The sequence below is a fragment of the Octodon degus genome, unplaced genomic scaffold (genome assembly GCF_000260255.1).
Source record: "Octodon degus isolate 3935 unplaced genomic scaffold, OctDeg1.0 scaffold00111, whole genome shotgun sequence".
NCBI classification, from domain to species: domain Eukaryota; kingdom Metazoa; phylum Chordata; class Mammalia; order Rodentia; family Octodontidae; genus Octodon; species Octodon degus.
Window position 1 is genome coordinate 4,087,408 of NW_004524687.1, and position 11,720 is coordinate 4,099,127.

General features: G+C 39.9%; 1 pseudogene; it reads left to right on the forward strand.

The window, feature by feature from the left end:
• Positions 1–2,600: 2,600 nt before the first annotated feature.
• LOC101590765 lies at positions 2,601–5,254 on the forward strand (annotated as a pseudogene).
• Positions 5,255–11,720: the final 6,466 nt, after the last annotated feature.

Below are 11,720 nucleotides of genomic sequence, written 5' to 3' on the forward strand. Positions count from 1 at the left end.
GTGCAGATTTAAACAAAAAAATTTTTTTTGTGGAACCAGGGATTGCACTCAGGCCCTTGCACTTGCCAGGGAAGGACTTTATTCTACTGAGCCATCTCCCCAGTCCTTTCAGACTTTGTTTGCATTAAGAAATAATCATTGTTATCCAGTTTTGAAATGTAGATGTAAGCTACAGGAGAGCCAGGCAGTTGAGGTGCCTAAGGCATTCACTATCCCAGGCAGGATATAAGTAGGAGGCTTGGTTTTATTTCTTTTCAGATCTTCAAGAATACAGTTGAAAGAAAATGTCTCTTCCAATCTCCAGCTTGCTACTAGGTCAGCAGGAGTCTAGGGTAGGAGCTGTTTGGGCTCTTGTGGGAATAGGTAGTTCCACTGGCTGGCTGTCTTTTGGCTGCTTAAAGTGAACAATATAATGTTTATGTTCAAATAAAATAGCAACTTGTAATACTGAATGTCTTTCACTAGAAGTCAAAGCTTGGTTTAATATTAACATGACATCCTTCCATTCTAGGTTATAGGTCTGAGTATGTTCTCTCAAGACATCAATGTACTTATCAAGGTGATCTGAAAATTTTCCAAGATTTGACTTTATCTGTTTTAGGCCACCAAGAGAAAAAGGCACATGAAGTATAGAAGTTCCAAATTGTTATTTTTCTTCTTTAAATGATATTATCCTTGAAGAGCTTGCATAAACTCAGATAAGGATGGATGTAGCCCTGTAGAGGATTGGATTACAGTTGGTCTAGTAGCCCCATCCTCTAGACTAGAAAACCAAGTGGGGGAAAACTTACATTCAGTAATGATAGGTGAGGCTGTGATTAGGGCTGTCTTGTCCTTAGGCTCCAAAGGTTAGGAAGGAACAGCCTTAGGCCCTGCCTGGGACAGTGAATACCTTAGGCACCTCAACTGCTTGGCTCTCCTGTAGCTCACATCTACATTTCAAAACTAGATAATAATGATTATTTCTTAATGCAAACAAAATCTGAAGGGGCTGGAGAGATGGCTCAGTAGAATAAGCGCTTCCCTGGCAAGCGCAAGGGCCTGAGTGCAATCCCTGGTTCCGCCAAAAACTAAACAAAACAAAACAAACAACAAACAACAACAAAATCTGAACATAAGACATTTTAAAAACCACTTTCTTTCTTTTTTACAGTATTTGTCTACTTGTAAAATAAATTGTCATAATTGATACTTCCCTCTGCATTTCATTTTGGCTTTAGGTAGTATTAAACAGTTTTTAGTGTATAAGGATCAAGCATCTTCTAAGATCTGACCAGCTTATTCACCCTCCAACTGGTTTGTGATTTTTATCTCCTGAAACATCTCTCACAAAACACGCACTTACTCTTATTGAATATTTAAGTTTTTTTTTTTCTTTTCTCTTTTTCTGGCTCAGGATACCTTCAGGGCAGGTCTGGTAAGGTGTGAGGATCTGGGGATCAACCACAGCATCCTGATTGCTTTGCTTAAGCAATCTCTTAAACAACTGAGCTAATGGGCAGGCCCCCTCTTATTGAATATTTGTAAGTATAAATTACAATTAGTCTAGTGACAGGAATATCTACAAGGGAAGCATAACTATTGCATTAAAAAGTTAGCTGGAAGCAGAGCACTTCTCAGGCTACAAAGGTCACTTCTAGAGATAGAACAATTGACTGGAGGAATTTGGCCCTGTGCCCTGAGCAAGTCTCCAGACACTTGTGTTCCTCAATCTAATGACCTAGGTGAACATTTTTAGCAAGCAGACAAGATTTAGATTTGGAACCTCACAGGTTAAACTTATATTTATCATCCAGCAATCATATTTTATATGTTGGTTTAAAAACACATTACTTAAGGCTGACAAATTTTTTTTCATACTTATTTAACATGTAAGGCACAGATGTAAATCATTCCCCTGATAGCTGCTGTGGGATGCAAATTATTGCAAGCTGCCTCAGCCTAACTTCCAAAGTAGTGGCTAATGAAGTGGTTCCACTAAAAAGCTTAGGAAGAATTCCTAGTTTACTAGCAGAGAGATAAAAGAACAATAGATAAGTGGGGATCTTTCAGTAGTAGTCAAGAACCAGTTTCAACTGAGCAGATCTGAGTATCTGGCAGATAGTATCCCTGTCCATGACCCCTCAGGTGTGCTCAGTTTCTATTGGCCCACACAACCAGAGATCAGTCTCCAGAAAGGAGTCCAGATGTCTCTCTGGTCAACATTTCATCATCCATTGGCTTCAACGGGGATTTACTAAAAAATGCTGGGGAAACCTGTCTTCTGCTTCAAAGAGTGGCAGCTGCTCTATGAGCATTTACTAGCTGGCAGAGTAACCACTGTTGTCAAAGTTCTATAAGGATAGTTAAAAGCCTGAACAAGATTGTATATAAGTATAAAACATTCATAAAATGTCTCATTAAAGAAATATCATGACCTTGGCCAGCCTGTGTTCCTGATGGTAGCCACAGCCCCCAGCCACATGCGGACATGAAAGCTGATGATTGAGTGAGAAATCAGGCCTCACTGGAAACATGGAGCAGAGGTTGGAGAACTGTTTCTCAAGAACTGAGGACATTCATGCATCAGAAAAGGTGACTCATAAATATACCAAAAGAATATGGCTGCACAGATATCAGAATCTGATCAGATATAACAGTTTAGGGAATTCCTGGGAACCTACAATAAACTTACAGAAACCTGGTTTTTGGACTGTGTTAAAGTCCAAAGAATTTCCCAGTAAAGGTTTTAAGGTTCACAACTTAGCTCTTTTGCACCTAAATGATAACTGGACCTAGGAGAAGAGGAAAGGTTGAAATCGTTCATTAGATTAGATGTGTTTTGGTCCAATAAGTGTGCTGCTTTTGGAGATATCTCCTTCTGATGTCACCCAGAAGTTGATTCTCTCAACTGTCTCTCATGTTTAGCTTCCCAAGTGAGACCTGCCCAGAACAGTAAACTGGGACATGGCTTTTATCTGTGTTCTCCAGGATTGGTGTAGATCTTATTGTCTCCTCTGACTGAGAAAGATTGGGTATGTGTACTTTATGACATCCCTATCTTCAGGGTTAACAAATGCTCATTTTCTAGACTATTAGTTGTAACAGTCTAGAGTTTTTCTAATTTTACATGCCTTTATATAGGAAAGTACAAAGAGCTAGGACAATTGGAATAAGGTCAAAGAGAGGAAACTGAAACAGAGCAGGCCTGATATTTCCTCTAGCATGTAGAGAGGGATTAGAGCCAGTCTGTCCCAGTGCAATCTGTCCTCCAAGTCTTAAGAACAGTCATTGACCTAATGTCATTTAATTGGTGAAAGGAGTCCTGTGTTTCATATACAGGCATGCATATTTTCTTATTTATTTATTTTATTGAGAAACATATCAATGAGACAGTTTCAAAGCTGATTAATAGGACATTTTCAATAATTAATACATTGTACATTGTTATCTTCTTAGTGGTTATCCATAGTACAAGAAACAGACAGGATATCCTGTACAAACACTTACTACAAATTTTTCTTCTCATTGAATTAAGTGAAAGTAGCTGTACCTCTATCCTAACTATTCCATATATACAAATAAAAAATGGTCCTCCCTTTGTATCCCCTTTTTTTGTTTAGGCCTGTCAGAGATGGGAATTCTATTGGCATCTAAGTACTATAGGTGCTTGAATTCAGCAAAACAATCCAACACAGTCCAGCAGTTCACAATAGTAATGGGTTATCCACAGAAGTTGTTGACTAGAGCCTTTTACAGCTCAGCATATTAATATGGCTTTACTTTATATACCTCGTTTTTATACTTTTTTGCTGGATGGTTAATACCAAGACAAAGCTAGACCTATATGACAAGAAATGTAACTTTTGTATCTGATAAGGTCATTCAAGTACTCTCAGGATTTATCCTGTAACTCTGTACCGCACTATGTAGATCCTTTGTGTCAGTCATGAGGATGAGTCATAGCCATTGCTTGACCAATTTGCTCTCTTTGAAAGCCTGAGAGAATGTTTTCTCTCCATGTGACTCTCCTTAGGCACACTCTACATCATTGATCACTTTCCTCTGTGGCTCCATAATCTCCTTGATCAGAAAATTTGGGGCACAACTGAGTTACATGATGTTGCAGTACAGGTTCTCCTATGTCCTTAGTCTTCACTAACCTTGAAAGGCTAGGGCCAAAATATTGGCTGAGCTTTCAGCCCTTCCTTTTCTCCAATTTTTGATCTGCAAACTTAGGTTATTAACCCTCCAGAAGAGAAGCTTATTATTACCCTGCAACATATGCAGTTCAGTTTACCCTATCTGTCTAAATATCAACCATCTTAGGCTTAACGTGGAACAGGTATTTTCCATCAAGTATTGATGTGTTGAACTTTAAGTCCTTACAGAATATAAAGAAAAAAATTTTAAAAAAGGAATAAACACATATTTTTACACAGAAATTTAGAAATCTAACCACATGCAGCATTGTAGCAGGACAGTCCTGTGACATTACTTTTTCTTTTTCTTGTGTCTTTTTTTCTTCATTTATTACCCATTAAAAAAAAAACAACTTTTACTTGTGAGACATTATGGTAATAATTGGTATATCATGAGAAGAAGTATGTATTTAGAAGACCAGAATGACCATGTTTTCTAAGTCTGAGCTAGATTTAAAAGTCCCATTTTACAGAAATTTATATAAAATCTCCCAGGAGGCATTCTAATTATTCTCTCTAGTGCTATTTCAAGCAAGATATACCAGTACATTTAGCAATTAGTTGAAATGCAGTGTATACAAGTATAAAACATTCATAAAATGTCCCAGTAAAGAAATATCATGACCTTGGCCAGCCTGTGTTCCTGATGGTAGCCACAGCCCCCAGCCACGTGCGGGCACGAAAGCTGATGATTAAGAAATTAGGCCTCACTGGAAACATGGAGCAGAGGTTGGAGAACTGTTTCTCAAGAACTGGGGAAAATGATGCATCAGAAAAGATGACTCATAAATATACCAAAAGAATATGGCTGCACAGATAACAGAATCTGATTAGATTAACACAGTTAAGGGAATTCCTGGGAACCTACAATAAACTTACAGAGACCTGCTTTTTGGACTGTGTTAAAGACTTAACAAGAGAAGTAAAACCTGAAGAGACCACCTATTCAGAACATTGCTTACAGAAATATTTAAAAATGACCCAAAAACTATCCATGAGATTTAAGGAATATTCATCTTCTGCAGAACAAAGCCCTGGCAGCTAAAGCAGAACATCTTGGCCAGCCTCTGTAGAGAAGTCCCAATGGATGGGCTTGAGTGGAGGCTGCCGTAGCTGTTGCGCTGGGAAACAGGATCAGTCTGGTAGTCTCTGAAAGTGGTGGGCACTGTGTCAAAACAACTGTCATGACTATTTGGCAGATGGAAACCACTGGAAAAACAAAATTGCTGCTTACCAGGAATAATCAGAATGAGAGGTCTTACTTTATTTTGTTGAGTGACATTTGTTGAGGCCTTAAGATTCAGCAGCTTGGTCCTGTCATCAGAAAGATAAGCCACTATTTCTTCAAGTATGACTGCTAATTTTAATGAAAAATATATGTTCAATCATGTAAGAGAAAAATTTTATTATTGAAAGTGAAATAAATGGAAATATCATTTAAAAAAGAAACATCATGACCTTATAACATTTCCATGTTTTAACTTAGATTTACTAACATTTTAATAAAATCATATGAGACGAAGCATAAACAATTATAAGCAATTTTGACAGAATTATGTGAAGCAAGGCATAAACAATTATGAGCAATGAGCAAAGATATATCAACATTTGAAGTGTAAAAATGTGTTACCTAATGAATCTCAATCCAGAGTCTATGAAAAAAAAAAAAAGCAAATTCATACCTCCGTCCAAAGATCTCAGTGTATGACCTCCAAATGATATAGGGGAATGAAAATCAACTTGAAAGGTATCTGGGACAAATTGTATTCTCTAAAACTGAAGAATGAATTTTAGGAACAAACAGAGGTTAAGAGCAGAATATTTGGGCCACGGAGATCACTCGGTGGTCTAAGCACCTCCCTAGGCAAGTGCAAGGACCTGGATTTGATCCTCAGTACTGTGTGCTGTGCTGGCCCTGCCCTGGGCATGCTCAGCTGGCCACCAAGACCTGGTGTGGTGGTACATGCCTATAATTCCAGTGCTGGAGAGGCTGAAACAAGAGGATTGCTATGAATCTGAGCCATGTAGTGAGACCCTGTGTTTAATACATAAAATCAAACAAAAACATAGCAGAATATTTATTGGGGAAAGAAAGCTTCCATCTAAGAGATGGATAGAGAGGAACCCAAAGAGGTTACCCAAGGAATCTGCCATTTCTAGAGACTTTTATAGAGTAAAACCATGTGGTGAGGCAGGTCTAAGGCGGAGAACATGGGAACTCACTTAGGTGGGCATGAGGTGGGACAAAAGTATGATCAGCTAATAAGGTTATAAGCACCATTGCTCAGGTAAAATTGAGTAAATCCAGGGCCAAATGAGGAAGTGAGTCAATAGTAAGCAGACACAAATACAGAATAGGAGTTACTCCAGTAGCCGGTAGCGGCTGGATTAGTGACTCTTCCTGGCTTCCTTGAGGTAATGATCAATCCCAGGTGCTTATCTTGAGAGGTGGTAAGCATTTGTTTAATCTTTGGTCTTTAAGTCTGGCCCACAGTGGGAGCATCTGTCTCTCTCCCATTTGCACGGTATCTCATCTCCGGTCCTAGTTCCTTGAGGGCCTGGCCTGTAATATTTCTATCTAATTCAGCTGCCTACAATTTAGGACTTTGAGATTGTCGGGCAGGTGTTGTGCCACTGAGCAATGTCATCAGCTCTGGAAGTGGTAGTTTTTTTGTTTTCTCATTAAACTTTGTTTTAATGAGAAATTCTCAAAATTCTGTGACAGATTTTTGGTCAAGTTGGTTCCATTAAAAAGTATTGATTTTAAAAACCAATAACTTAAAAACTGTCAAACACACACACACACACACACACACACACACACACAAAGTTCCACAAAACGTTCTCCTTTTCTTCTGAAGGTTTTACGATGCATTGTTATCATTAATCAGTCTTTCACTATTAAATTTAAATGGCCAATTGGGAGAAACAGTTCTGTGACCCATCTTTTACCACTGATTAAGACTGGGGTGGCATGTGGTAGGGATAATATTCATTTAGCCTTCTGAGCTTTCTGGGCAGACTTGGTGACCTTGCCAGCTCCAGTGGCCTTCTTGTCCACAGCTTTGATGACACCCACAGCAACTTCTGTCTCATATCATGAACAGCGAAACGACCCAGAGGTGGGTATCAGAGAAGTTCTCGACATATATGGGCTTGCCTGGAACCATGTCAACAATGACAGCATCACCAGATTTCAAAAACTTGAGCCCATCTTCCAGCTTCTTACCAGACTGGCGATCAATCTTTTCTTTCAGCTCAGCAAGCTTGCAAGCCATGTGAGCTGTGTGACAATGCACAGCTCACAGCGATGTAGCCAGCACTGATCTGGCCCGGATGGTTCAGGATAATCACCTGAGCAGTGAAACCAGCTGCTTCCATTGGTGGGTCATTTTTGCTGTCATCAGCAACATTGCCACACTGGACATCTTTGACAGACACGTTCTTGACATTGAAGCTTACACTGTCCCCAGGAAGAGCTTCACTCAAAGCTTCCTGGTGCATTTCAACAGACTGGATTTCAGTTGTGATATTGACTGGAGCAAAGGTGACCACCATGACACATTTGAAAACACCAGTCTCTACTCAGCCCACAGGGACAGTGCCAATACCACCAATTTTGTAGACATCCTGGAGGGGCAGCCGCAAAGGCTTGTCAGTTGGGCGAGTGGGTGGAAGGATACAATCCAAAGCTTTAAGCAGTGTAGTTTTGCTGGCATTGTCATCTTACAAGTGACCTTCCATCCCTTGACCCAAGGCATATTAGCACTTGGCTCAAGCATGTTGGCACAGTTCCAACCAAATATTGGCACAAAAGGTACTGTGTCAGGATTGTAGCTGATTTTCTTAATGTGGGTGCTGACTTAACAGTTTCCTTATATTTCTTCTGGCTGTAGGGTGGCTCCATGGAATCTATTTGTTAACTCCAACAATTAGTTGTTTCACACCCAGTGTGTAAGCCAGAAGGGCATGCTCATGGGTCTGCCCATTTTTGGAGATACCGACTTCAAATTCACCAACACCAGCAGCAACAATCAGGACAGCACAGTCAGCCTGAGATGTGCCTGTAATCATGTTTTTGGTGAAGTCTCTGTGTCCAGGGGCATCAATGATGGTCACATAATACTTGTTGGGTCTCAAATTTCCACAGGGAGATGTCAAAGGTGATACCATGCTCACACTTGGCTTTCAGCTTGTCCAAGACCCAGGCATACTTGAAGGAACCCTTCCCCATCTCAGCAGCCTCCTCAAATTTTTCAACATTTTTTTTGTCGATGCCACCACATGTGCAGATGAGATGGCTGGTGGTGGTGGAATTGCTGGAGTCCATGTGTCTGATGATGACGATATTAATGTGAGTCTTTTCCTTTCCCATTGTATTGGTCAGGGTTTTACTTAGAGGAAAAGATATAAGGAACAGATATTAACACAAGATATACAATGTATAAGGAATTACAAGATTGGCTTACGACAGTCAGCTGCAAAGTCAGATGGGGGCATGTGTAGAGGGCGTCTGCACACTCCAGACTGAAGAAATCAGTCCTGAGGTCTGAAGCTCACTGTTGTGCTCTGTGCAAGTCTCTATTCATCAGCTAATAGGTCTGCAATGGAAGACTGAAGAGTCTGTGATGGATGCTAAAGAGTCTGCGATGGAACGTGGAAGGTGAAGGATCCAAGCTGAAGGCCAAAGAGTCTGCACTGCAAACCAGGCAATGAAGTCCAAGCCGAATGCAAAGACTGAAGTTCCTCTGATGTAGTGGAACATTCACTACTTCCTCAGCCCCTTTATAGGGTCTCTTTGTGCTGAGTTACTCTGGGGGCAGAACCAATTGTGCCCTAGGGCGGGATCCCCACCAGCCTGAAGTGCCCTAGGACATCAACCGCCAAGTTGACACAGTGTATCAACCATTACACTCATGTTAGCTTTGATTTAGTGGTGGTTTTCACTACACCTGTGCTCCTGTCGGCACTCTGAGAGGCTGAGTTAGGAAGATGGAAAGTCTGAGTCCAACTTGAGCAACTGAGGGACTTTAAAAAATTAAAAGAGCTAGGATGAAGGCCCTGGGTTATACTACTAAAGTCTTAAAATCTACCATAATAATTGTGGATTTATATTTTTTCTTTTAATGTATGTCTGTGCTTCCTTTATAGTTAGTTAACATGTTCTATAATTCAATATATTTGGTTGCCATGGTTCCCTGACAGAATTTCCTCTTATCATCAAATAATGTCCTTCTATCTTTATTATTAATAATTTTTGTTCTATTCCTGTGGTGACACACATTCCTTTAGGTTAGTATTTTTTTATTTTTTAAATGTTTTTATTCATTTTACGGAGGAAAAAAAGATAAAATAGGAACGAAACAGTTTCAAAACAGGTTAGTAGAATAGATACAATAATTAATACATTGCACATTGTTGTCTTCATAGTAGTTAGTCAGAGGACAAGATGGAGATATAATAGCTTGTCTAAACAATATTAGCACCAACTTCCTTTTGGTTAGTATTTGTCTGATCAAGTTTCTACTTGTATATCTTTCTGTGCTCATTTGTTTTAAGGCTTGCTTTCTATAACTAATATACAGATGGATTTTAAAAACAATAAAGCCGGTAGATTCTGTTTTCTAATAGGTGAAATGAGTTATTTACTTACATTCACCTTTGATGTTGGGCCCATACCACACACTGTATTGCTGAAGTGATACGTGGGATTCCTGCTCATGGGGCCTGGCATCTCCCAGGAAGCAGGAATGAGGAGGACTAAGCAGATGTGTCTTCCTCCTGTTGGCCTTGGTGTCAGTGGTCCTTCTGTCTAAGGGTAGGGCCCTAAGAATCACTCTTTTGCCAGGCCTCCATATTATTCAGTTGAGGAACAATTGTCTGGACAGGTATCCTTGCCAGAGGGACAGTTCAGGAAAGCGAAGAGTCCTCTGGTGAGAAGCTGGAAAGTCTGGCTCTTCTGCCAAGACCTCCTTTACTGTTGCTATAGCACAGCACCCTCCTACCCTAGCACAGGGTGCTTGTGAGGACCCTGTGGACTGCACAGTGAATGCCTCCCACAGCACACCCCTCCGTGGTTTCATGCCTGTGGCTTCAGTTACCCACCATTGTGGTCAACTTTGAAATACTAAGTGGATGCTTCTCTGGTATGAGAAACCTAAAGTGTAAATAAGGAACAAAACATGTAATAAATATTGTGAAATAGGAAGAAAATGTCCAAATGGGAAGGGAAACTAGAAAGGGGGGAGAGGGAAAGGAAAGAAGGAAAAAGAAAAAAATGAGAAAAGAAGGAAAAATGGAAACAAAGATTTTGTTTTATTTTTTTCTTGGCGGAACTGGGGATTGAACTCAGGCCCTTGCACTTGCCAGGCAAGCACTTATTCTACTGAGCCATCTCTCCAGCCCCACGATTTTGTAAATATTGAGGGAAAGAGCAGCTGAAGGGAAGGTAGGGCAATGGGAAAAAAAGAGTCAGGTTTTATCATATGGGGTACAAATTCCTTTGATGAATGTGACCATTATGCATACCTTAAATGTACCAATGAACTTAATTATAAAATAGGAAAAAGGGGGGAAATAAGAAATATTAAGCGAAAACTAAATAAATAGAAATTAGTAAATAGACAATTCCAGAAATAAACAATTCTTAGGTCTTCCCATTTCACATGGTTCTGAATGGCAGGATGAAATCTTGTGTCCTCCCATTTCAGCATCCTAGGATAAGAATCACCCCTTCACCCTGGGGGTCTATGCTATATACGTTGTCTACCTCTTAGCCCCTTAGTAGCCCTCTTGATTATCAGATTGATTGCCATGGATTTGCAATATTAGAATTCAAGTGACCATTACTTTACTTAATAAGGACCCCAAACACAAAAGTAACACTGCTAACAATTTGGATATGCAAAAGAAAAGTTGTAAAGTGTGCTTCCTTTAAGAAAAGATTTTAGTTCTCAGCTTAGTAAGGAGAGAAAAAATAGTATGGTGAAGTTGATAAAATGTAGCCTGTTGTCAATATCATACTGTAAACATGGTACAATGAAAATTAAAATGAATTTTAAAGTTAAATGTAATGTTACCATGGATGTATATGTAAAAATGTAATGTGTGTAGGGTTCAATATTGTCTGTGAGTCTCAGGCATCCAACAGGAATCTTAGAAAGAATTGCTTGTGGATAAGGGAGACTACTGTATTCCATGAGAAGGTTGGTAACTAGTGTTCCTTTTGATACAGTCTCATGGAGAATGTGGAAGAGGCCAGAAAGCTGAAGGGCAGTTGGCTTTGCCAAGCTGGAATAACTCCAGACACGGGCTAATTGGGGGAAGAAAAAACTGTCAGCTATTTGCACAAATCACTTGGGCTTTCTTGAAGTTCAGTCACCTAATAGTGTCCCCTGGGGAGTCCTTACACAGAGCATCCAACCCCAGCAGTGAAACACACAGGGGCAGGTTGGACTGAAAGAGAAGGAATAACAGCTGCACTTCTTGGGTTAATGCTCCACTATGGCTATAGGCAGCTGAGTTAGATAAGAGTATTAT